Source organism: Hippopotamus amphibius, chromosome 14, assembly GCF_030028045.1.
Source record: "Hippopotamus amphibius kiboko isolate mHipAmp2 chromosome 14, mHipAmp2.hap2, whole genome shotgun sequence".
Taxonomy (NCBI): domain Eukaryota; kingdom Metazoa; phylum Chordata; class Mammalia; order Artiodactyla; family Hippopotamidae; genus Hippopotamus; species Hippopotamus amphibius.
Genome location: NC_080199.1, coordinates 32,479,561 through 32,505,413, shown reverse-complemented (window position 1 = coordinate 32,505,413; position 25,853 = coordinate 32,479,561). Strand labels below are relative to the sequence as shown.

General features: G+C 36.5%; 1 long non-coding RNA gene across 3 annotated transcripts in view; it reads left to right on the top strand.

Moving 5' to 3' along the window:
- The window catches only part of LOC130835506 (uncharacterized), a 181,403-nt gene that overhangs the window by 109,591 nt on the left and 45,959 nt on the right, over nucleotides 1–25,853 (top strand). For all 3 annotated transcript variants that reach the window (XR_009048963.1, XR_009048962.1, XR_009048964.1), the window contains exon 2: nucleotides 4,425–4,517. This is a non-coding gene — a long non-coding RNA (uncharacterized LOC130835506). The remainder of the gene's footprint in view (nucleotides 1–4,424; nucleotides 4,518–25,853) is intronic.

The window sequence follows — 25,853 nt, the reverse complement described above, 5'->3', positions numbered from 1 at the left end:
AAATTTACCACATTAACATTGTTTTCTCATTTTTCTCCCTGATCTATCTTCCTTTTCCTTTCTTTTTCTTGTTAAGAAGAAATTACAATTCATTCATTCTTTTATTCATTCATTAATCAGCATTCTGTTCTCCCTCAGCTATTCACTGTGTGCACATTCTTTTTCAGTCTTTTCATAGTTATTCTAGAGGTTATAACATGCATCCTTAACATATTAGAACCTAAGTTTTTTTTTGCAAATGCTGTTATGTATTTACACCCCAGAAAATATTTTTAAATTATTCAATATTAACTTAGATTTATTAACAAATTTTCCCTGTTTATGACTTTTTATTCTTCCCTGAATTTTCATACTTTTAATCTGGGGTTATTTTTCTTATGCCTGAAGAACTTCATTCAGTATTTCTTTTAGTGTGGTCTACTGGAAATTAAATGTTTCAGTTTTTGTTTGTCTGAAAATGCATTTTTGGGTAATTTATAAAGAACATTTTCTTTGAAAAATGTAATTTTTCTTTCAGTACTTTAAAGATATCATTTGCGATGATTAATTTTATAGGTCAATTTGCCTGTGCCATGAAATGCAAAGACATGGTCCAACATCATTTTGAGTGTGTGCTGAGAGGGTGATTCTGCAGGTCATTTGTTCTTGGGTAGACTTCCCTTTACATCTTCAGAACATTGGCATGTTCTTGTATACTCTTCCCAGTATCATGAAAAATACTTACTTTTCTTCCCAGGGAAGTGTCCTTGTTCCAGGTACTGCTTGTTTTGTTTCTGATAGAATTAATCCCTTTATTTCCAGAATGAACTGATTTTTTTTAAAGCAGAGTAAAACTTTGCAGCCCTGAAGTACACTGGATTCTACTGGCTATAAAGGGCCTGTGGTATAGAATGTTTTAATAATTTTGATAGTTGCCATTTTGTCTTTTGAAAATGAAAATTTGTTCTTGAATGGAATTAAACTTGGCCAGATTTTCTTAACAATTTGGCTGCAACATTATGCTTGATACTGGCATATTTATTTTGTCAGTAGCTTTCACAAGTAAAGAGTAGGTATAGATTTAAAGCAAATCTATATTTTATTCCAATAATCTGAAAAATTCATATATCACTCTGTGAAATGCTTGAGACACTGTAAGCCTCACCTGACTAATGTCTAAGTAGCTAAGCAGTTGGAAGACCAAATTATATAATAGTAAATGAAATTTAAATGTTTATCACTAAACAGTATCAATATTTATTTATTTGTTTATTCTGGCTGCGCTGGGTCTTAGTTGCAGCATGTGGGGTCTTTTAGTTGCAGCATGTGGACTTAGTTGTGGCATGTATGTGGGATCTAGTTCCCCAACCAGGAATCGAATCCGGGCCCCCTGCATTGGGAGCTTGGAGTCTTACTCACTGGACCACCAGGAAAGTCCCCAAATTTGTCTTTTGTAATTCAGAATTTTTCGGTTAATGAAAAAATTTAAAATGAAATAAATGTATTTAGTGTTATGCAGGTCTTTGGGGAAAAGTGTGTCATGCCTGCATTATTTTACTTCGTAAAGAAAGCATAAGTATATCTTATTGGGAAGTCAGGACTTCTTTGAAAAGATTTTGAACATTGTTGGTCTTTTAGACTAGAAATTCTCTGTTGGCCTAACAAAGACTAACAAAGACTAACAGCTGTCTTAGCAGTAGGTAACTCTTTAATAGTTGGCTACATTTTAGCCATAAAAATGAAGAAATCTTTGTCAGAATCATGTATTAATTTGTCAACAAAGCCTATCTTCATAAAGCCTAGGTGGAAATTGTTCTTTCAAGATTTACTGTGTTTTCCAGTTCAAAAAACTCCCGTAGCCAAAATAGCACTGAGATCTGAAATATCAAATTCTTGCCTTCTCTGCTTTGTCTGATTTGCTAGTTGCTCCCTGAACCTTGGCAAATTTCAACAAGTCAAGTTGATGACTTTCTCAAATTTCTGATTCTAGTCCCATTGATTTACATGGATGAAAAGTTCATTGTGAAGATGAAAATATTATCTTCACTGGACTTATGGAAGTCATTACCAGTTATTGCTTTGTGTAATTTTATTAAGACTAAAATTAAGAAAAGAAAAATTAAGAAATTAAGAAAAAATTAAGAATTTTACGGTGTAATCATAAATTATGTGAGTGCTAGTTTTTCCTAAAGTGGCTCTTTACTAATTTTATTTTTGACAATTTCCATCACCAAATCTATAGTACAACATTCTTTTCCTACATTTCGAAACAAGTTAAAAAATAAGGTATACTATGGGAAAATAATGGTTAACAATCTTATTATTTAGCATAGGAGCTCAAATGGCTGAAAAAATGGAAGTTTTAAAATGACGATTTTGTAAATGGCAAGTCATGATTAAAGTCTCCAAAATTTGTTTTAAAATTTATACTTCAAGTTGACACAAAATTTTATATTTATCAATGAAGTTCTTTTTGATTTCAAAGTAAATTTTGGTTTTCTAGTATAAAATTTTTATGTACATATTTTGGTTTTCTAGTGTCTTTATTAATAAGCTTCTCTTTTCCTTTCTGATAAAATTCACTGATATCTTTCATTTTAAGATTAATTTTGTTTTCACACCACATTTCTCTTCCATGCTGTCTAATACCAGCCACACCTATTATTATCCTTTTCATTTTATGCATGACTCCTTCTTTTATTCCCTCTGACCCTCTGGCTTGGAGCTCCTGTTGTGTATTTATCTGTGTTTGTAGCGGGCTTTTTGCAATAGTAATCAGGTCTTCCAGGGGATTCACCCAAGATTTATTGGGCACCTAGAATGTGCCAATCTGTGTGCTACATTTTGGAGATAAGATAAAGATAGTCCCTTTGAGCTCTTTAAGGTTAGGGGTTATGTCTTTTTCATCCTGTATCCTTAGTTCTGAACACATGCCTGACCCATAGGAAACCTTCCATAAAGTTGTTATTGAAAGTATCCCCCAAAGCCATCTGCCCTGTGAGGTGGTCCATCTGTATTGATGTTTCCTCTTTGTTCCAATAATGTTTGTTCAAATTTTGGGATCATTCCATGTACCAATCAGTAAAATATGGGGAAGCAAATATTATTCTTAGGTTTTCAAATGACATTCACTGCTATGGCAATCATTGCCTGAGTACAAGGAACACACACTATGCAAATATTGCTTCAAGTACTTCATTGCCGCACTGAGACAGGTTATAATGCAGCATTTGGGTGAGTTGCTGACTTTCTGGTTAGGACGTCTGCTGTAGATAAAGCAATCTGTGCAGTGCTAGCTTCATGAGGCTGCTCCTGAATTATACTTTCTGATTTGTGACCCAGAGACCAAAAAGTTGACCAGCATAGAAAGTAAGATGGAATTAGGTTGTATATTTTAAAAACTTACAGTATAATTATTTGTATTCAGACTGCAAATGGAGAGAATAACACATAGTAAGGCATGTAAAATCAAGACATTTGTGAAATTAACTGGGCATTTATTTCTGAGTAAAATAACACACAAATATTTTTAAACTTCAGAAATGCATTCCAGGAGACTCTTAATCACTATTTCCTGATCCTTCTCCTGTGGGTAATCAAAATGACATGTTCACAATCAATCATCAATTATTCACTGCCTGACCTTGCAAACTTGGCTTAATACAATTTCTTTTCAGCCAGACTAGTTCCTAGAACTGTGAAGCTACTGGATTTATACTTGAAAGAGTCCATTTGTGTATTGTATGGCATTGGCTCAACACGTTCTTCTGAAGTCTCATTCTTTGTTTTGCCCAATTTTCTTGTGACAGTGAATTGCTGACTAATTTTAAAAGCTCCCCCCCACCCCCTTTTTTCTACATTATGTATGAGTTAGTAGAATTCATGCTTCGCAGAATTTTGCTTTTTTCAAGATCCGACTTGTTCAATGCCGTTTCCTTCCTTCCATTTGTTTTTCCTTTGTGAGGAAATTACTCCTTTCAGGAGCAAAAGAGTTGATAAAAGATAACTCTCACAATCAACTCTGTTTTAGGTTGTTTACCAAAATAGGGTATGAAAGGAGTCTACCTCCAAGGGGAAGCTTAAGGACTGAGAAGAGAAAGGAAGAAAAAAGAAATCTAACAACCCAAAGAACAAAGACATGGAATTTGGAATAAAAAATATAAACCTACGTAAATATTCCTGACATTTAATCATAATTTTGACCAAAGTTCACTGTCCGTAAGATTTCATGCAAGTTCAAGATATTGTTCATTTAATTTTGACTTTCATGAAAAATAAATTTTGTCAATCATCTTCTTGTTAAAACGTTTTAGAACCAAACCCACAACACAATTACATCTCCAGAAATGCCGTTGCATTTTCCAAAGGAACATCAATCTACTTAGAAGTGTGAGATCCATATTTTTAAGCTTGTGTTTACATAGATGCTTTTTTTATTCCTATAGGCAGCTTGATGTAGTGGGAAGAATACAAGATTCTGGAATTAGGAAAACTGGGCATGAGTCCCAGACTCTGCGCTGCCAGCTGTGTGACCTTGGGTAAGTCACTCAATCCATCCGAGGCTTGTTTTTCTTGCCTATCAAATGAAAAATAAAAGATACACACCTTTCAAGTTGGATGTGCAGATTAAATGCGTGAAAGTGCTTTATAAAAGTCCTAAAGTATAATGCAAGGGCTAGTTATTTTATTTCAGATTAATTCAAATATTGCTCGAAATTGGTATGTCCCCAAACAAAATGACTGCTAATGCCCGTAGTAGCCCTGGTTTATCTTAAAATTTTTTTTCTTTGGAGAAAATTTTTAATTAGCAAACTGTCCATGGCTTTAAAAATCTTTTTAAAGAGAATTATTATGTACTTGAATCATTCATTTAGAAAAAAAATATGTAAGCCTGCTTTAAGAGAACCCCTTGAGGCTGACTCATTTTACCCTTACCTCAGATTTGGTTCTGTCCCCACATTCTGAAACCAAACCTGTCCTCCTTCAGAGAGGCCCCTTTAGGCTGTAGATTATATAAGTGAGAAGATTGTTTAAATGGGAGCACAGACACACAGGGACAGCTTACTCATTAGATGAAGTGGGCACAGTGCCAAGGGTGCACCCTACTTTTAAAGGTCAATGTAAAATGTTACTCTCTTTTGAAATTGGAAGAAAGAAATAAACTTTTAGGTCAAAGAAAATGCTTTAGTATACAATATTAATATATTTATCTTTATACCAGTGAGTCATAAATATAACTTTTAACATTCGTTGTAGCCCTGGGTACCCTCATATGAATTCTTTGAGGACTCCAGTTATCTGCAGTTCAAGGCACATCAGGGCACTGCTCCAACAGAGGTGACGTTGCCAGGAAGCACAGATGTGGAGCGATTAGTTCTATCTTGGGAAATGGGGAAGGCTTCGTAGAGCTGATATTTAAGTCAGTCTTTTGAGGATAAATATGTTTTCTACAGGTGAAGATGGTAGGAAGGGCATTTCTGGGAGAAAAAGCAGCATGAACCAAGGGATGGGGCTGTGGAGAGAGAGTGTTGGAACTTAGCAATAACCAACGATGGTTTCTTCAATATAAAATAATGAAGGAAAAGTCTGTTACTTATACCACTAAATCTCACTCAAGTAGTTCTTGTCCAGTATTTTGCATCAAAATATTTTAGAACTAAACCCCAAATTATACGAACATCTGTGAAACCACCTAATGAGTAAGCAGTTGGTTGTTCAAAGAGCTAATGAGCTTAGAAAGAATTACTGGGGATATTGTGTCAGGAATAAGGCAAAGTATTTTGTGTAGCAGTTATTCTTTGATTGCAAGCAATAGCAACTGATCCTATCTAATTCAAAGAGAAAATAAACAAAAGGAGGAAGGAACAAAGGATGCTGTTCCTACAAACACATATGATATTCTTTTTGAAGTCTGAGTGGTTTTCTCCTTTCTCCACAGCTGAATCACGTAAGCTCCACTTGCTCTATTTAACCCCAGAGATCATTGGACAAATCCCACCCTTTGAGAGCACCTCTAGGTCAACACTTAGGTTATCTAGCACCAAATATGCAAGCATCTGATCTGTGCTCAGCCTTTTTAGTAACACTTGTGCTACAAGACTGATGTGGATTATGTGGTTAGCAAACTGTGCTGTACCCTGTTGCTCAGAACAAGTCCTCACATTGTAGCTTAGTTCTGTGGTCCTCTTTCCTCTTATCCATCTCTCTCTCTACTCCTCATCAACCACATCTCTGCTTCTCATCTTCAAGGACCTATGAGCAGGGCTGTTATTCATGCCATATACAAGGCATTTGACTGGTAATTTATACTGGTATCTGCTCTTAGCTACTGAGGCATCCTTCTGCTGGGTCATGATGTCCGTTCTGACTAGTGGTACCTATATGTACAGTGGTTAGATACGTTCACATCATTCCTGCCCATAATCAACATTTAATGTGACATCTGATAGCATCATTGGAATTTCATAATGGAGATAGTAAATGTAGATCTTTTGTGTGGTAAAACATTATCTCTCCTCTTCCTTTAAGGATCAGTCTAGAATTATTTGTCCACCAGAAAATGTTATTTTCAGAATTGGACTGTTTCTATTACTTAAAGGCCAGCCATGCATGACTCTAATCAGAACTGTTGACTGATTAGACTTTCAATATATGTTTGCCAAATCTGTTCAGAGGCCATATATTAGGGACAAAAGGATGAGTTGGTCATGGACTGTGTCTGCAAGGAACTCACTATGTAGGGCTTCTATTCATGAATCTGCCACTTGTTACTTTATTCACAACCATTCAGTTTATATTTGTTAAATTTAAAATTATGGTAGATTTCTTATTGACTTTTTTAAATGTATATGATTAATTAGACTTAGAAATATGTTTGAGAGTATCACAAATTGCTTGAAAGGTAACTGGATAGACGCTTGGAAAAATCCACGCAAGTAATCTCTCAAATGCTTGTTTATCCATCTATCTATCCACCCATCCAGTCATCTGATAGCTTGTTGGATTCATCTATCTTCCAGGAAGTGTGCTAACAAACACAAAAAGACTCCCAAGAAGTTTACAGACTAGTGCCGAAATAAATACACAAATAAACAATTGCAATGCCATTGTGAAGATAATTTCACATGTGGAAGAACTCATACAAGTTCCAGGGAGTAGAGTGAGAATGAGCCTAGAATCTGGAGGGATTGTAGATCTGGGTTTGAATTCTGGCTCTGCTCTTGTTAACACTATGGCTTTGAGTGACTTATTTAACATATTTATGTCTCAGCCTCCTCATCTATTATATATGCATAATATAATTTGTCTGACACACAATTTATGCCCATCATTTTAGTTACCTTCTATTTCTCCCTCTTTCCCATCATTCATCTCTAAACATTGGTTTCTTTATCTCAAAAAGGAGAGGATTTATGATTTAGGAATGATCCCCTGAATCTTGAAAGAAGTGTATTCATTACTTATGTTCAAATATGCAGTGTGTTTTGTAAACACAGTAAAGCTTTATGAATAGCATTGATTAGTCTCTAACACACCCTGCTGTTTTCTCACCTTCAGGACTTGGCACGTCCTGTACCTGCAGATCTCTTTCCTCTGTGCTTACCTGGCTAACACTTGCTCATTCTTCTAATCTCAGTCTAGAAGTCACTTCCCCCAAAATGATTTCCACAGATGATCTCCAAGAGGCTGATCTGTGAATTTCTCTGGACTCTATTCATCCTATCAAAATAGCCACGACGGTACAGCAATCCCCTACTCACACATAAATGACAAAATTTGAGATCTCTAATTCTCTAATGCATTTCCTTAAAGAAGTCCGTGATAATGACTCTTCCAGTAGACCCTTCTGGGAGCAACTTAATGGTTTACTGAAGAGAAAGAGAATCTATTTATATTTCATCCTCTCAATGCAAAATGTGGATACCAATAATTAATAGCTAATATGTATAAATCATTTGGTACATGCTAGGCACTATGCCAGGTACCCTATATGCATTATTTCATTTATTTCTCATATTGACTTTAACGAACAGGTTTATGAGTAAAATAGGTTTACAGATGAAGAAACAGTGACTTAAGAAGTTTAAATAAATTGCTTACCATTACACAAATTACTATTTCCTAAATGGTAAGATACTATAGGTTATAAAAATAAAACAAAGCAAGGCCGAGAAATCCCCAAACACCAAAAACTCAAAACAAAAGCCAAAACACTATGGTTTAACAACAGGTTTTCAGAGAGAGAAAGAAATATGGGTTTATATACACATGGTAATTCTGAGGTGATCCCGATGTCAGATGCATTTGAATTGATGAGTGTCAGAGGCAAGTTTGATCTCGGGACTGTATGGTTTCAGAACCAATATTTTTACTATTCTCTGTTCCTACAATTCAGAAGATTTGTCCTCAGCTACCAAGATACTTGTGAAACACTCATGAGGAAAATAAAAATTTTATTGAAAATTGTGAAAATGGGAAAAATATAAAACCAAAGGAAAATATAAAAAATCCCTCTCATCCAAAATTTACAAAGAGCTCATGTGGCTTAATATGATCAAAACAAATCACCCAATAAAAAAACGGGCAGAAGACCTAAATTTCTCCAAAGAAGATGTGTAGATGGCCAAGAGACACATAAAAAGATGTTCAACGTTGCTAATTATTAGAGAAATGCAAATCAAAACTGCAATGAGGTATTACTTCACACCAGTCAAAATGGCTATCATCAAAATCCACGAGCAACAAATGCTGGAGAAGGTGTGGAGAGAAGGGAACCCTCCTACACTGTTGGTGGGAATGTAAATTGGTACAGCTACTGTGGAGAACAGTATGGAGGTTCCTTAAAAAACTAAAAATAGAGTTAGTATATGATCCTGCAATGCCCATTCCTGGGCAAAATGTATGAACTGGGCAGGTTCTGCAGAGAAAACATGGAGAAAAACATGGTCTGAAAGGATACATGCACCCCAATGTTCATTGCAGCACTGTCTATAATAGCCATGACATAAAAGCAACCTAAATGTCCATCAACAGAGGAATGGATAAAGAAGATGTGGTACATATATACAATGGAATATTACTCAGCCATTAAAAAGAATGGAATAATGCCATTTGTAGCAATGTGGATGGACCTAGAGACTGTCCTATTGAGTGCAGTAAGTTAGACAGAGGAAGAGAAATATCATATGAAATTGCTTATATGTGGAATGTAAAAAGAAATGATACAAGTGAACTTATGTACAAAACAGAAACAGACTCACAGACTTAGAGAATGAATTTATGGTTACCAGGGAAAGGGTGGAGGGAAGGGATAGTTGGGGAGTTTGGGACTGACATGTACACACGGCTATATTCAAAATGGATTCTTTTTGTTGCAATGGTAAATGGAAGAGTTTCCTGAATTTCTCTTTCTGTTCTTTCATTGTTAGTGTATAGGAATGCAAGAGATTTCTGTGCATTAATTTTGTATCCTGCTACTTTACTAAATTCATCGATTAGTGCTAGCAGTTTTCTGGTAGAATCTTTAGGGTTTTCTATGTATGATATCATGTCATCTGCAAAGAGTGACAATTTTACTTCTTTTCCAATTTGGATTCCTTTTATTTCTCTTTCTTCTCTGATTGCTGTGGCTAAAACTTCCAAAACTATGTTGAATAATAGTGGTGAGAGTGGACACCCCTGTCTTGTTCCTGTCCTTAGAGGGAATGCTTTCAGTTTTTCACCATTTAGGACGATGTTGGCTTTTGGTTTTTCATATATGGCTTTTATTATGTTGAGGTAATTTCCTTCTATGCCCGTTTTCTGGAGAGTTTTTTTTATCATAAATGGATGTTGCACTTTGTCAAAAGCTTTTTCTGCGTCTATTGAGATTATCATATGATTTTTATCTTTCTATTTGTTAATATGGTGTATCACATTGATTGATTTGTGTATATTTAAGAATCCTTGCATCCCACGGATAAACCCCACTTGATCATGGTGTATGATCTTTTTAATGTGCTGTTGGATTCTGTTAGCTAGTATTTTGTTGAGGATTTTTGCACCTATATTCATCAGTGATATTGGCCTGTAATTTTCTTTTTTTCGTGACATCTTTTTCTGGTTTTGGCATCAGGGTGATGGTGACCTCGTAGAATGAGTTTGGGAGTGTTCCTCCTTCTGCTATATTTTGGAAGAGTTTGAGAAGGATAGATGTTAGCTCTTCTCAAAATGTTTGATAGAATTCGCCTGTGAAGCCATCTGGTCCTGGCCTTTTGTGTGTTGGGAGATTTTTAATCACAGTCTCAATTTCTGTACTTGTGATTGATCTGTTCATATGTTCCATTTCTTCCTGGTTCAGTTTTGGAAGATTGTACTTTTCTAAGAATTTATCCATTTCTTCCAGGTTATCCAATTTATTGGCATATAGTTGTTTGTAGTAGTCTCTCATGATCTTTTGTATTTCTGTGGTGCCCATTGTTACTTCTCCTCTTTCATTTCTAATTCTGTTGATTTGCATCTTCTCCCTTTTTTTCCTGATGAGTTTGGCTAATGGTTTATCAATTTTGTTTATCTTCCCAAAGAACCAGCTTTTAGTTTTATTGATCTTTGCTATTGTTTCCTTCATTTCTTTTTCATTTATTTCTGATCTGATCTTTATGATGGCCAACAAACACATGAAAAGATGCTCAACATCACTAATCAGTAGAGAAATGCAAGTCAAGGCCACAATGAGGTATCACCTCACACCGGTCAGAATGGCCATCATCAAAAAATCTAGAAACAAGAAATGTTGGAGAGGGTGTGGAAAAAAGGGAACTCTCCCACACTGTTGGTGGGAATGTAAGCTGGTACAGCCACTATGGAAAACAGTTTGGAGGTTCCTTAAAAAACTAAAAATAAAACTACCATATGACCCAGTAATCCCACTACTGGGCATATACCCAGAGAAAACCATAATCCAAAAAGAAGCATGTAGCATAAAGTTCATTGCAGCACTATTTACAATAGCCAGGACATGGAAGCAACCTAAATGCCCATCAACAGATGAATGGATAAAGAAGATGTGGCACATATATACAATGGAATATTACTCAGCCATAAAGAGGAATGAAATTGAACTATATGTCATGAGGTGGATAGACCTAGAGTCTGTCATACGGAGTGAAGTAAGTCAGAAAGAGAAAAATAAATACTGTATGCTCACACATATATATGGAATCTGAAGAAATGGTACTGATGAACCCAGTGACAGGCAAGAGTGGAGATACAGAACTAGAGAATGGACTTGAGGACACGGGGCTGGGGTGAGGGGTGAAGGGGAAGCTGGGACGACGTGAGAGAGTAGCATAGACATATTTACACTACCAACTGTAAAATAGAGGGTTAGTGGGAAGTTGCTGTATAACAAAAGGAGATCAACTTGATGATGGGAGATGCCTTAGAGTGTCAGGACAGGGAGGGGGGAAGGGAGTCACAGGAGGGAGGGGATATGGGGACATATGTATAAATACAGCTGACTCACTTTGGCGTACCTCAAAAACTGGTACAAGGGTGTAAAGCAAATATATCCCAATAAAGAGTTAAAAAAAAAATAATGAAAAAAAATAAAATGGATAACCAACAAGGACCTACTGTATAACACAGGGGAACTCTGCTCAATATTATGTAACAACCTAAATGGGAAAATAATTTGGAAAAGAATAGATACATGTATATGTATAACTGAATCGCTTTGCTGTACACCTGAAACTATCACAAGGTTGTTAACCAACTATACTGTAATATAAAATAAGAAGTTAAAAAAAAAATCCCTCCCCAAAATCAAAACAAAAAACCACCCATTAAATTCAAACTTTCCAGCAATATTAGATTTATAAACTTTAAAATAAATGCATAAAATATAGAATCCAGTCACTTTATGTGATTTATCTCATTTAACCTTCTTAACTATTCTATAAGGTAAATATATTATTACAATCCATACTTAGCAAGTGAGGAACTGAGGCACAGGACCTGCCCAGTTCATACACTAAATAAAGGGTGGAGTTTGTATTAGACCTAGAGAGTCCACAGATTGTGGAACTGGTAAGAAATTCTACAGTTTCCCAAATCACAAGGATGCAGCAGTTTTTTCTGAATAATTGGATAAAATTGTCAAGAGAAATATTTGCTTTTGAAGCAAAGTTGTTAACATGGGGGAAACTGATTTGCTGTGGAAATGATATCCTTCCATATTCCCTACCAGGTGTCAATTTTGCAAGCTTCAGTTTTGATAGTCATGGTAATTTTAGGAACATGATCCCACAAAAGCCTAAAATTAACCATGCTTTGTAAACTTTGGGTACTTGTCTCCATGTACCTGGACTAAAAGCTCCTTGTGGTCAAGTGCTATGGTTTGTTCCTGGGAATATCAGTGTCTGGAACAGCCAAGGGACTCGGGACATACTCGTTGAATGAACGAGTGAACCATATATGAAACTGAGCACAAGCAATTTTAGATTTAAAGCAACAAAATGCAAACCATGAAGAATGTGGTCTTTTCACCAGACCACAACCAGCCTCTATGGGGCCTTTTACAAATTAGAAAGAGTGCTCCCTCTGGTTGGATAAATTAGGAAAAGGCATCCACTGGGTAGATGCGTTCTTTCTGACTTGTCCCCCTCCTCCCCCCGCCACCCCCACTCCCGAGAGCCTCCCCTGGAGAGCCATAGAGTCCAGCGAGGCAAATAGAGCTTAGATTTGCCCCAGGCTTGGTCATGTGTGTTTAAGCAGTGCACAAAATATACAACTGTATGGGACGGTCTAATTTATCTCATCTTCTCCTCGGTTTTTTTTGGGGGGGAGGGCAAGCATCCTTTTGTATTTCTTAATCAAGAAAGATTAAAATGGTTACATTCTATTGATTTACACCTTATTATACATCCATGTCATTCTTTATTTTTCAAGGAAAGTGCATTAGATAGATTAGTTCCTTCCCTTCTAATATTGTAATCTATAAGTAATTTTAATAGGATCTTTTGAGATTTTGAAAACCAAAAACATTGAGCCTGAATCTAGATATTTTAGTAATGGAACATGCAATGAATTTTCTGATCTTCTTGTGCATTCTTCTTATTGTGTGTTAGATGAGCCACTAGAAAAAAGAAAAATTAGCTAAAGCCAGAGTCTAAAAAACTTAAAATAATTTTTTTCTCTTGCAGACACATACACACAGCTTTTCTGTGCTAGGCAGGAATTTAGGGGCAACTCGAGTCATAGCAAGAAACACAGGAATTCTGCTGAAGTTAGTGGCTCTGTAAACAGCTCCAATTAATTACAAGTGATCATTAAAGTGATAGTTCCTCAAGAAGAATTTATTAAAGCTGAAGGCTTAAAGCTCCATTTCATCTCACTTAGACATACACACACTCCAAAAATTAAGGAATTAAAGCCAACATTCCTTTCTTGACCAAAGGAAATGCCAATTAAAGCCCTTTTGGCCTTGATTATAGCTCTGCTACAGCATGCCTTTTAAGAGTGATGTTTGTATTAATTTTTAATAAGGACTCTTCAATTTTAAACATTGTGTGGGGAAGAGGATGTTTCAATTCTGTTTGCAAGTCCTCAGGTTAGAATATTGATTTCCTGTCCTTAAATACGTTTAGGAATGTGATCTCTGTGGATGGATCATAGTATCTGTTGTCTCTCTAATCCTCACCTTCTCCTTTAAGTTTCTCATTCATTAGGCGGAAGCAGCAAAAGGGGAAAAATCTTGATGCTGATGAAGAGAACTTCACTAGCTCTCTTCACTAGTGAATCACTAGTGAACAGTGATTCATTCTGTTGTGTGGGTGGTGTCTGCATAAAAGTGGGCTCAGCTTTCCCCATTGGTAAGCAGGGCAGAGATAGCTCCACCAGGAGAACACTTGTGAGCGTTAGGGAAAAACATAGCTAAGTGTTTGGAAGAAAAGCTAATCTTAGTGTTAGGATTGCTAATGTCTACCAGTGTGGGTTGCCCCCTGCTTTATTAGAAACATTAATTGGTAGCACCTTTAAAATGATGTGGTTTCCTGAAGTCAAAGCACTTTCTTTTCTGGGTCATGTTGGTTTCACCATTGGCTTTACCATTAAGAAAGTGCAAACCCTAGACTGGCCTCTAAGTGAGCCAGCAGGACTGGAAAACAGAGGGTTTGAATCAGCTGGAAAACAGTTTTGAGTGGGAATTAAACAGCTAGGGTTTTAGAGATGTGACTTTGAATCCCAGCTTGTATCTTACTGTATGAGCTTGGGCAAATTGTTTAACCTCTAAAAGGCTTTATTTCATCTTTTGCAACAGCTCCTACTTTAGATGATTAAAGGATTAAATAACATAATGCACGTAAAGCACTTAGCACAGTACCTGGCACTTAGTTCTTAGTAAGTGACAGCTTTTTCTGCAGTTGACCTATGATCCTGGAGAATCTCTTTTGGTCGAAAATTTCCTTCTCAGAGGTTGAATTATAAGTCCTAGGAATAGCTAAAATAAAATAAAACTTTGAAGACTTTTAAATTTGTGCAAAATAAAATATAATGCCAAGAGTAGCTACCAAATTAGCCTTAATGGGTCTTAAATTATTTCCAGTGAACTTGACTGGATATATACTATAAATGAAAATAATAATAATAAACCTTATATAGATAATAACATTAAAGATTTCTATTTGTTCAATGCAAATTTTATTTTCCAGGGACTTTCAATATGCAATTTTAAGTATTTATAACAGTGGCACAAATTAAGTATCACTTTTCATATTTTATAGATCAATCAGAGAGATTAAAGAACATCTCAAAGGCTGCACAACTAGTAAACAGAAGACCTGGGATTTAAAACCAGATTTGTTTTACTCCAGAGCCTTTGTTCTTTCCACCACACCTGCTGTATGATCAGAGAATATGCCAAAAGGTCCGGGAAATTTGTCCTTCCAGTTACAGGGAGTGAAAATCAGCATGTGATTTTGTTTCCTTAGTGAATACTAAATATTTTGCTGCCAATTTCACAATCTCTTAGGGAATCCTACATTCTCTTCTTTGCTAGAATCCAAGATCCCTTTAGCTGATTAAATTATTTCCATTGATGTGGATTTCAATTCAGTCTAATAGCAACAAGGCCCTGTCTTGACAAAGGATGTGCTGTTGTTAGAGGTTTTTCTGAGGTGCAATTCTTTCATAATATTTTCAGTTAGATGAATCTGAGGACAACATTACTCATATCTGTCCAGTCCATGGCAGATAAAAATTCTGTTGTAGGAAATGGTTTTACTTCTAGTGGATCTTATCATCATTTAAAAAAAAAATGATTTAAAGGAAGAAGAATCAATACAGGGAGAACACATCACAGTGTTAGGAGGACAGATCACAGTGTTAGGACAGATCAAAGACAAATAAGACATGGACAACTTAGGAGGAAGAGACAGAGCTAACAATAAGATTAGAGCTACCAGGAGAGAAGAATATGTACAATATAGTAGGGGCATCAAGGAGGGGAAGGGTCCCACTTATGGGAATTCAGGAAATTCATCAAAGAGTTAGAAAGCATTTAACTGAGTATTGAACAGTGAATGTGTGCTTCCAAATGGTGGAGGAGAAGAAAGGAGTATGCAGAGGAGTTAAAGCTCATATGATGAAGTAAAGTGTCAGGCAACTTGGAAATAGATCAATAGAAATTATCCAAGAGGGACACAAAACAGAAAATAAACAAAATGTAGACCTATGTCCAACCATATCAGCAATTACTTTATTTTTTTTTGACAGACAATAAACAGCATATATTTAGAGTGTACAATTTGGTATCCCAATCTCCCAATTAGCAATTACTTTAAATGTTACTGAACTAACGTGTGCTGTTTAATATGGCTGCAGCTGCCATATGTGTCTATTTAATTTTAAATTAATTAAATTAAATATAATTAAAAATTCAATTTCTCAGTTGTATTAGCCATATCTTAAGTGCTCAATAGCTGCATATGGATAATGGCTACCATATTATATAGTACAGAGGTAGAGCATTTCCATCATCCCAGAAAGCTCTACTAGACAATGTTGGAAATAGAGAAGGCCAAAGTGAATTTTAAAAAATTATGTCTTGTCTGTAAGAGATACACTTTTTATTTATTTATTTATTTATTTATTTATTTATTTATATATACTGAAATATAGTTGATTTACAATGTGTTAATTTCTGCTGTACAGCAAAGTGATTCAGTTATACATATATAAACATTCATATATATATGAATGTCTATTTATATATTCTTTTCCATTATGGTTTATCACAGAATATTGAATATAGTTCCCTATGCTATACAGTAGGATCTTGTTGTTTATCCATTCTATATATATACTAGTTTGCATCTGCTAACTCTAAACTCCCACTCCATCCCTTCCCAATCCCCTCTCCCTTGGCAACCACAAGTCTGTTTTCTATGTCTGTGAATCTGTTTCTGTTTCATGGTTAAGTTCACTTGCATCATATTGTAGATGCCACATATAAGTGATATCATATATTTGTCTTTCTCTTTCTGACTTACTTCACTTAGTCTGCTAATCTTTGTGTCCATTCATGTTGCTGCAAATGGCATTATTTCATTCTTTTTTATGGCTGAGTAGTATTCTATCATGTATGTGCACCACATCTTCATCCATTTATCTGTTGTTGGACATTTAGGTTGTTTCCATGTCTTGGCTATAGTGAACAGTGCTGCTATGAACATAGGGGTGCATGTATCTCTTTAAATTATAGTTTTGTCTGGATATATGCCCAGGAGAGGAATTGCTGGATCATACAGCAACTCTCTTTTTAGTTTTTTGAAGAACTTCTGGACTGTTTTGCATGGAGGCTGCACCAACTTTCATTCCCACCAACAGTGCAAGAGGTTCCCTTTCATCCACACCCTTCCCAGCATTGCCAGCATTTGTTATTTGTAAACTTTTTAATGATAGTCATTCTAATCGGTGTGAGGTGGTATCTCATTGTAGTTTTGATTTGCATTTTACAAGAGATACACTTTATTATTATTTTTTCATACTTTTTTTTTTATTGGTTGTGTCGAGTCTTCGTTGCTCTGCGTGGACTTTCTCTCTTTGCAGAAAGCGGGGGCTACTTCTCATTGTGGTGGCTTCTGTTGTTGTCGAGCATGGGCTCTAGGTGCATGGTCTTCAGTAGTTGTGGTACATGGGCTCAGTAGTTGTGGCTCGCAGGCTCTAGAGCTCAGGTTCAATAGTTGTGGCACCTGGGCTTAGTTGCTCCATGGTATGTGGGATCTTCCTGGACCAGGGCTTGAGCCCATGTCCCCTGCATTGGCAGGGAGATTCTTAACCACTGCGCCACCAGGGAAGCTCCAATAGATACACTTTAAATGTAAAGATATAAAAGAATATAATATACAAATGTCAGATAAACATCCTTCAGTAAGAAGAGTTTTACTAGAGATAAATGGGAATATTTCATAATGATAAGAGAATCAATTAAGCAGGAAACAATAACAGTCACAAATGTTTATATGCCTGTGTGTTTTTTTCTTGAAACCACCTTATTCTCTTATTCTCTGACACCAACTGTGTGCCCTACCGTGCAATTCAATTGATTCAAATCTGATGCTAGCTATTCAGACTTGGTCCAAAACGTACAAGGTAAGAGCTAAATCCTGGAAGACGGCCCGCACTTTAGACACCAGCCACAAATGGACTTCCCAGGAGACTTATACTTCTGCCAGATTGATCACAAATTTAGAGGTTCTCATGACCCTCCTCAGATTCAATAATTCGCTAAAATGAATCACAGAACTCAGGAAAGCACTTTACTTACAATTACTGGTTTATTGTAAAGGATGCAACTCAGAACTGGCAGTGGAAAACATGTCTAGGGCAAGGTATAGGTGGAAGGGCTGCAGAGCATCCCTGCTCATCCTGGGTACATCACCTTCCTAGCATATTAGTGTGTTCACCAGCCCAGGAGCTCCCCAAACCTGGTCTTTCAGTGGTTGTTGTTTTTTTTTAATGAAAGTTTTATTACGTAGATACCATTCATTAAATCACCGGTAAATTGGTGATTGAACTCAATCTCCAGTTGTCTCTCCTCCCTGAGGTCTAATTCCTCTAATCACTTGTTTTTTCTGATGTCCAGCATCCTAAAACTATGTAGGGCTCTCCCATGAGTTATCTCATTCGCATACAAAGGACAGTAAATTCCAGGGGTTCTAGGGTCTCTGAGCCAGGAAACAGGGACAAAAACCAAATGTCTATTTTTTATTATACCACAATGGCTAATAAAAGTGTCTTCAAGCGCATGAAGCAAAATTCATAGAATTAGTGGAAGAAATAGACAATTCCCCATCACATTTGGTGATTTAAATATTCCTCTCTCACTAATTGATAGACTAGACAAAGGAATCAGTAGGGACGTGGGTGAAATGAGCAACACTATCAAGCATCATAATCTAACTGCTATTTACAGGACACTACACCCAGTTGCAAAATACATATTCTTTAAAAATATGCATGATACTAAGACTATGCCAGGCAATAAAATGAGCCTCAATAAATTTGAAAGGATTAAAATTGTTGACCTAAAACAAATCGATTGCCAGTTATTTCTACAGCAAAAATGGGTTTCTGTGGGATCGATAAAGAATTTCATTTCAGGGTCTGCAATCACGGTGAGCCATGATGCAAGTCCCCAGACAGCAAGGGAAGGAGACATCTTTTATAGAGGGGAAAAGGAGGTTATAAGAGGGCTACAGTAAACAAAGATCCATTGGAGGAATTGAGAGTTCGAAGTATAGTGGCTTTTCACTGGCCGAATTGTGACAGTGTCTCATTGGCTGAGCTCTTGTCAGGTAAGAAGAGGAAGCCTTCCTTCTTCCTCTTGGGGTTTGCTGTCATCCTAGGGTGTGAGGGCTCCCCCTTCTGGCCTCATGACTATTTTAATTGAGGTTTCTGTTTATTAATTTTCACAAAAATCATAGAGGATGATTTTGAACCACAACAGTTAAATTAGGAATGAAAAACAATGACATGTCAAGGAAAATCCCAAATTTTTGGAAGTCTGGACTTCTAAATAACTTATGGATCAAAAACATAGAAGAGAAATTAGGAGATATTTCAGACTGAAGGATAGAATGACCGTGTATCAAAATGTGTGGGATGCAGCAAAGCTAGCACTTAACAGAGAAATTGAAAATTTGAAATGTTTATTTTAGGGAAGAAGGAAGGTCTAAAGTCAATGATCTAAAGTTCCATCTTAAGAAGGTTGGAAATGAAAAGCAAAGCTATGTAAAGTGAACATACATAGAAGGAAAAACAACAAAAATAAGAGCAGAAGTCAATGAAATTGAAAACAAACAAACAAACTAACCCAGTATGGAAATTAAACAAAGCCAAAGTTCAGAGGGAAAGAAGCTGAGTGATCTGGGGATGCCAACTGTGAGGATGATGGGTCTGAGGGGGAGATTGCCCCACAGTGTTGGATCTTTGTAGAAACCACTGATCATGTGAGGGGTCTTGCAGACACTGTCCTTTTGCCTGAGTACAAATAGTGTTGGGAAGCAGATATTATTTTTAACAGCATTTTGAAATTTAAAATATTAGCATCATCTTCTGTTCAAAATGAAGACAGTGCCTGCCACTTTCCTATGCTTCCAGTTTCTCTCTCTGCGGTTCAACGTGGTTGACAAGAACCTCTTTATGTGTCACCACCACTGCCTTTGCTGGTTCGAAGCAATATACAGACCTATGCAGATTTCATTCAAGGTACAGTGCCTGTAGGGCTGCGTCTCCAGGAGAACAACCTCCAGAAGAGACAGCTACCTGTTCTTGCTTCCGTTTAACACGTTGTTAAAATTTGCAAATGCCATGCGTATTTGTAAGAATGTACGTTACAATTTGGTCTATAGGAAATGACTATTCAATCGATAAATTTTGGCTGTTAATTTCCATTGGAATTTGGATTTTTTGTTTAGTTTTTTTTCTTAAATGACATTCATAAAGCAATAAAAGTTTAAATAGGTTAGGCATAAGCAATAGCATTTTATGCTTATGCTATTTGACCATAACATTCTTTTGCTTCATTGTGCCTTTTCTTTATTTTTTTTCTCCATGCAAGTAGAATAAGAAAAAAAATACACAACTTAAATGAGAATTGTGGCCTCTAATGAAAACTGGAATATATAGGAGAACTTTGTCACATAGCAATTTGTGATGTATACAGATTTGGCCATAGGTCAGATATTATCCTCTGAAAATAACTATATTCAATTAAAAAATTCTAATCTAAGATGATTTTTATTCAATCCATAAATACCAACATTATCTAACGACTCCACTTTGTAGGAGGTATGAAGGTAGAGCAGAAAGAAGATGCGTTTGAGTCAGATAAACCTGATTTCAAATACTAGCTGTGCCACCTAGTATTTCTGTGATTTTGATTATGTCCCTTAATGGGTTTGAGTGTCAGTATTCCTACTTCACAGGTTGCAGTGTGCTTTAGAGGAGGTAATATGTGGAAAGTGCCTGGAACACAGGAGGTCCTCTGTTTTCTTACCTCCTTGACCTACAACAATATATACCTGTACTGAGAATATATAGTAGCTTTCTGCATTTTCAGACAGCCACCATGGCAGAGAGGAAAGAGCAGAACCTTTGAAGTTGCATAAAGCCATCCTTATTCTCCTTTGTCACTCCTTAGCCACCAGCAACTTCAGGCAAATTACTTAACCTCTTTGAGTTTCTGTTTCCCTGTGTTTAAAAGAAAAAGAAGACTGTATCTGCAGACACATGAAAATTAAATGACTTATGATATGTAAACATCTAGCATAGTGCCTAGCTTAATAAATGCTCAGTTAAGAGTAGCTTTAGCTATATTATTTTTGTGCTATTAAGATTTTTTTATTGCTTTTTTAAAAGGCACTTTCTATTTTAATGATCAAAGCCCTCAGGATTACAATCAGCAATACTAGAGCTCAGATCAATTTCTGGGTCAGATACTGGATATTTAAGTTGATCTCTTCCTATTTATGGGGGCTAGAGAAGAAATCTCATTGTTCCACACGCTGTAGAGTAGAAAATGCTCATGAACTCAGTGGAGGTTATTTTTTATGGCTCCAAGAACCTAATCTTTACAATTGATGATTACTGTTATAAGATTTTTAAAGTTCTATCCAAAGAATTCATATCTCAGATTATTGATTGCTATTGAACTTACCTATTTTTCAGTGCAACATAGCATATGATCAGGGAGGTAAAGAGCAGTATTTATTTGATTAAAATTTCATCAGCTTGATTTTCTTGTTGCTAGTGGCAACCAACAAAAGAATAGATCTAAAATGACAGGCAATAACCACAATGATTAGAGTCTGTGTTTTTATCTTTCTCCAGTTGTAATTTTAAAATAGCCTCTCTAGTGCTTGTGGTCATAAAAATGATTACTATATACACCACTTTAGACATATTGACAAACTACCCACCTAAACAATCCTATTACAGTCATGAACCTTTTCCCAGGGCTTGGAGAGTCAACTTCAAGCCACATGTGCTGTTGCTACCCTGATGGCTGTAAGGAAGATGATGCTGTGTGTATTATAGAAATTATTTTCCAAAGTGAATTTTCTATTAACTGGTATGTCTTAGATCAGCATAACAGTATGTGTAGCAGCAGCATTTACACAGTTTGTATCTTTTTGAAAACATTATCATTTCCTAAACACGCACACACAATCTGTATGTAATCTATTTAAGAATTTGGTGGTTCCAGTATAGATATATACTGAAGTCTCTACAGGAAACTAAAATTACACCCTTGGCAGAGCTGTTCATAATACAGTGAAATCCTGTTAGAGTACTTTCCAAGGACAAAAGAACATTATTGTAAGCGGGAAAATAATAACTTTACAGAACCATGACCCACCTTTGGGATGTTTGTTGGCTATTCCATAATCGAACCTGATATACAGGAACACGCTAGAACAGCATGTGATGTAGTAGTAAGGTTCACTCTTCCTCTGTCATCTTGTTCATTTGTAAGCCAATAGAACCCTTTAGTGCAGGATTTGATCTCTGCATGCTGTGATGCTATTTGTCTGACTCCTGGAGTGTTACATTCACATGGACAGGACTTCCAGAGGGGTGGCCATTATCAAACTTACAATAAGAACTTCAGCTGGATGAGAAGCCTTTTTGATGAATATCATGTGTGCTAAGTTGCATTTCTCGAGGACAAGGAAATGTTTCCATACCCTCTGTGTTAAAGGGTAGGATTTCTTAGGAGGAATACTTTAGGCTGCTAACTGCACAGTTGGGGATGGAGTTGGGCAGAAACGTATTTTCTAGTCAGCTGGGAATTAATGGAGCCAGTACTCCCAAAGAGAGAAGGCTCTTAGCAGCCAGATTTGATACCGGAAGCCAGTGCAGGGAGAGCCTCTCTGAGCAGAGCAAGGCAAGAGGGCAGGGGAGGAAGCCAAGATGAGGCTTGAGAGGATCAAATACATTTTGTCCACTTCACAAAACTTCTTTGGGCTGGCACTCAAAACATTTTCTAATTAAAAAAAAAAACAAAAACACTGATCTTAAAAATGTTTAGCCAAAGTCACGAAATTCGAGAAGCAGTTCCCCATTTGCTTTTCTTCTAAATCTGTACACTATTGCAGCACTCTGCTTGTCTCCTTGCTTAAATTTGCCACAGGCATGAAGCTCTGACCTTCCTGGCTCTGAGCTGAAGTTGGCTCTGAGTGAGCGTTGCCAGGACCCAGGTTGGTAAACGAGGGAAGCGATAAATAAACTGTTAACCAGATGCTTAACTCTGCTAGCCTTCCTCATCAGCACTCAAACCGGAAATGGATTAGAGCCCTCCTTTCTCTAGGGCTCCCAGTGGGTATACTATTTATTAAACCAGAGGACAGGTTTGTCTCTGGGAAGGAGAATTTGGCTCCAGCCCTGACCATCAGGCATTCATTCATTTATGAAGCACGTACACTCTGTGGCACTCTCCACTGCACTGGGGTATCCTGTGAATGTAGCAAAATTCCTGCTAGATTGAGGGCAGGTGAAAAAATGTTCCCTAGCTTAGTCGTTCCCATCCATGATGTTCAAAAACATTCAGTCACTTTTCTTACATTCATTTAAAGTACTTTCCATTTTCTCTTTGTGCTTGAGGCATCCACTCTCACTGTATTGCCTGGGTTTTCTCAACTTGTTTTTGCCATTTGGGGGTGATGGAAGCTCCAGAGCTAGAGGCACAGGATTCCCTGGAAGACTTGGTAGACTGTGTAGCTCAATCCTTTTTTTGTTTGTTTTTCTTTTAAATAGAGTACGAAAAATGCTCTTTAAAGTAATTTGGCTCCATTGGCACAAGGTGGGAAATAAGTAAATCCTGGCCTCAAATAATTCAGACTCTTGAGACTATAAAAACCTGACAAAATGAAATAGGAATTTATGAAATTAAAACTTTATCTCCATGCCTTAGAGGACTGGGGCAGGGAGGGTGGGGGGGACTCGAGGGGGGGGTGTCAAGGAAGGGAGGGAATACGGGGATATGTGTATAAAAACAGTTGATTGAACCTGATGTACCCCCAAAAAAATAAAATAAAAAAAAAACAAAAAAACAAAAAAACTTTATCTCCCTGGGAAACTGATGTCAAAGATGCTTAAAGGTTGGAGGGTATTTGAAGGCTGAAGAATGTTTGAAGCTTCATGACAGTAAGGACTGTATTTTTCTTATTATTCTTTCATGTGGCACAAAATCAGCACTGAACAAATATGTTGAATGAATGAATGAATGAATGACCTTCTATTTTGTATTGCTCTCTCTCTCTTCCTTTAGATCCTACTTCTCTAGGGCCTATATTTATTTATGCAACAAATACTTATTAAGTGCCAACCCTATGTTAGGTACTATGGTGGAGTACAAGTATGGAAAAATGAATAAAACTTGAGGCATGCCCCCAAAGAGATCTCAGTCCACTGTTGCAATACTTAGATCTATTGAGCAATGCTGTTTATCTGTACCCCTTTTCCATCTCATTCCTGTTAAATTTTTTTAATTTAATTTTTATTTTATATTGGCGTATAGTTGATTTACAGTGTTAGTTTTGGGTGTGCAGCAAAGCGATTCAATTATACATATACATATATCCATTCTTTTTCAGATTCATTTCCCATATAGGTTATTACAGACTATTGAGTAGAGCTCCCTGTACTACACAAGAGGTCCTTGTTGATTATCTATTTTACTTATAGCAGTGTGTATGTGTTAATCCCACACTCCTAATTTATGCCTCCCCCCTACCTTTCCCCTTTGGTAACCACAAATTTGTTTTCGAAGTCTGTGAGTCTGTTTCTGTTTTGTAAATAAGTTCATTTTTTAGATCCCATAAATTTTTTTAAACGTTTTTTTCAGTTTTAAAAATTTTAATTACTTTCTAGGCTTCCTAACATTTCTCCTCTCAGTAGCCCATTTCTTCAAAATGCCATACATAGGCTTTGAATTTTGAGCAATCTTAGTGTTTTTGTGAACTTGCTAAATTAGATTTACTTCTTTCCTTCCCTCTCTCCCTCCCTTCTTCTTCCCTTCCTTTCTTCCTTCTTTCCTTCCACGTTGATTTCCTCTAGGTATAAATTGTGCACTTAATTCTTTCAGCGTTTCTATTACAGTGTGATTATCACGTGTTTAGGTCAGTGTTTTGAGGGCTTGATGACCTTGTATTAGGTTCTTACTTCTGCTGTAACAAATGACCACAAATTTAGTGAGTTAAAACAATATAATTTTATTATTTACATTTCTGGAGGTGAGACATATGGAATGGGCCTCATGGGGCTAAAATCAAGGTGTCATCAGGGCTGTGTTCCTTTTAGAAACTCTAGGAGAGAACTCTTCCTTTTGCCTTTCCCTGCTTCTAGAGGCCGCCTGTATTCCTTCAATGGTGTCTCTTCCATCTTCAAAGCCAACAATGGCCAACCAAGTCTTTCTCATGGTCGTCATTCTGACTTTGTTTCTCTCATCATATCTCCTTCTCTGACTCTTAAACCCTTGCTTCCCTCTTTTACTTATAAGCACACTTATGATTACATTGGACCCACCTGGATAAACCAGGATTATCTCCCCAGCTCAAGCTCCTTAATTTAATCACATTTTTAAAAATCTCTTTTGTCATGTGAGACAACATATTCACTGACACCAGGATGAAGACATGGATATATTTGAAGGGGTCATTTTCTGCTTACTACACATCTAATGGGCCCTTAAAAGATAAGGTTCTTCATCCTTTTTAGTCAAAAGGGTAGCTGCATCTAACCTCTGGGTCTGACTAACTCTGACTAAGTCTTAGCCCAAGTGCTTGGTGTATCTTCTCTACCTTAAGTCCAGTAGAACAACACCTGATGTAATACTTTTGTGGAAGAGTATATTACATTATAGATCAGGGTGAATTCTTCCCGTGTATATGTAGGTAGGTAATATACATTTTAGGGTGCTAAAATGAGCTTGACTCTGCAAAATGTCACTTTATATTTTAGCATTTTTTCTACTTGTTTCACACGACTATATGATTTTAGTAGTGGTGTATGAATGCTATTTTGTGTGCTATAATTATCCAACTTTTGTCCCTATGTCTTTGTACCTCTTTTTCTTTTTCCCAGGGAAAGTGGAGGAAAATTTTACAATATTCTCTTTGGAATAGAAGATATGGATTTTAATCACTGATATGATGTAATTACTATTATTCTATTGATGTGAATTTCAGACCAGAATAGTTTATAAGATGTGGTAAATCATTGATAAACATCATTTAGTCTGCCAGTCCCTGTATGTTCATAGGAATAAAGTATTCCCCATGCCCTTGAGGAGACCACAGTTTATAAGAAAGAGAGCACACACAGAAGAAAGAATT